The following is a 2,023-nucleotide window of genomic DNA, read 5'->3' on the forward strand; positions in this document are numbered from 1 at the left end:
AAAAAAAAAAAAAAAAAAGAGCAAGCACAATAGGGAAAGAAGGAGCTTTAAGCAGGGATTTGCAGATATTTCAGATTCTCCTCCCTTAACGAAGATACACAGGCCACCTTTGTTGGGTGTTGAATGCCATGCCAAGGATCCCAAATGTCAGGAATAGTGGCAGGAGAAACCAGTTAGAGGGCTACTGTGACNGTTAAGTGTTGCACTCTGGACCTCGGCTCAGGTCATGATCTCACGGTTCATGAGATGGAGCCCCAAGCTGTCAGTGCGAAGCCCGCTTGGGATCCTCTCTCCCCGCCCTTCCCCCACTTGTGCTCTCCAAATAAATAAATAAAACTTTGAAAAAATAGGACTGATTCGAGAGCTATTTAGGAGGTAGAATTTGTTGCACTGAGTGAATGATTGGTGGCCAGGGTAATGGGCAAGGGCATATCTCGGATGGCTCGCAGGTTTCTGCCTTGAGTAACTGCGTGGGTGGTGGCTCATCCCTTGAGATAGTGCATAACGCATAGTCAGCCAATTAGAGACAAAAGATAGACGACTTCACTTTGAGAAATATTGAACTCATTAGAATATGCAAAGGGAGATTTCCAGATGCACAGAGGAGAGCCCAGAGCTAGGGATATTAGATATGGGAGAAATTGGGTTAAAGCCAGCTTCTCAAGCCAAGCTTGATGGATGAAACCAAGAGCACACGCATTAGGACGTGGAAGACAAGAGGCATCCAAAAAGAATCTGTCACAAATGGCTTTCTTACAGCCCAAGGGATGTGTGAGTGAAAGTAGAATTGCTTTTTTGTTGCTGAGGAATCAACTCCATGCCCAATCCAAGTTCTTTGGATGAAGGGAGAAAGAACATGCCTCAAGTACTACACGTAGGCAGTACTTGAGTTTTTGGTTTGTTTCCTTGTTTTGTACAGATGGCATATTTCTGTCTCCTTTCACCAGCTGCAATATGGCAGCTCAGGTATATTCCCTCTTAGAAATATCTCATATTACATTCTTCTCTTTTATAGGTTTTTATTTTTTAAAAAAATTTTATGTTTATTTATTTTTGAGAGAGAGACAGAGACAGAGAGACAGAGAGAGAGAGCAGGGGAGGGGCAGAGAGAGGAAGGCACAGGATTTGAAGCAGGCTCCAGGCTCCAAGCTGTCAGCACAGAGCCCAATGTGGGGCTCAAACTCACAAATTGTGAGATCATGACCTGAGCGAAAGTTGGAAGCTTAACTGACTGAGCCACCCAGGTGCCCCCCATCTTTATAGGCTTTTAAAACTTTAACTTGGAAATGATTTCAAGCTGACATAAAAATAACAAGAATAGTTCAAAGAATACATTTTACCCATGTTCACCTATAGTTAACATTTTACCCATTTGTTTTATTATTTCCTGGCCCTATCCATCTATCCATTGATCTTTCTATCTGTTTCTCTGAATAATTTGAGGGTAATTTACACACAGAATTACCATTACCCCTAGATACTTAAGTATCTACTTTCTAAGAATAAATATGCTCTTTTATATAACCACGCAGAGTTAGCAACTTCAATACATTTAACAACACTAATAATCCCTTTATCTCATCCACCAACTTTATGCTGTGTTTGTCAATTCACTATCTAAGGGTCTTTATAGCATTTCTTTTCCTTTTAAAAGGTATAGGATACAGTCTAGGGTCAGGTAGTGCATTCAGTTGTTCTGTCTCTTTAGTTTCCTTTAATTAGGAAAATTTCCTCTGCTTTCTTTTGTCTATTGCAACACTGATATTTTTTTTTTTACAAATAGTTTATTGTCAAATTGGTTTCCATATAACACCCAGTGNAAAATTATGGAACGCTTCACGAATTTGTGTGTCATCCTTGCACAGGGGCCATGTTAATCTTCTCTGTATCATTCCAATTTTAGTATATGTGCTGCCGAAGCGAGCACTGATATCTATTTTTTAATTTTTTTTTTTTTTCTGAGAGAGAGACAGGCAGAGCACGAGTGGGGGAGGGGCAGAGAGAGAGAGAGAGAGAGAGAGAG

General features: G+C 40.6%; 1 protein-coding gene and 1 non-coding gene across 2 annotated transcripts in view; one reads left to right on the forward strand and one right to left on the reverse strand.

Moving 5' to 3' along the window:
• Nucleotides 1-2,023, forward strand: part of MPV17L (MPV17 mitochondrial inner membrane protein like) — an 8,605-nt gene that overhangs the window by 3,113 nt on the left and 3,469 nt on the right. The gene's annotated exons all lie outside the window — the stretch shown is intronic.
• LOC144239326 (U6 spliceosomal RNA) lies at nt 1,821-1,927 on the reverse strand. The gene has a single exon (XR_013337388.1). It is a non-coding gene; the product is annotated as a U6 spliceosomal RNA (small nuclear RNA).

Source organism: Crocuta crocuta, unplaced genomic scaffold, assembly GCF_008692635.1.
Source record: "Crocuta crocuta isolate KB4526 unplaced genomic scaffold, BGI_CrCroc_1.0 scaffold16, whole genome shotgun sequence".
NCBI classification, from domain to species: domain Eukaryota; kingdom Metazoa; phylum Chordata; class Mammalia; order Carnivora; family Hyaenidae; genus Crocuta; species Crocuta crocuta.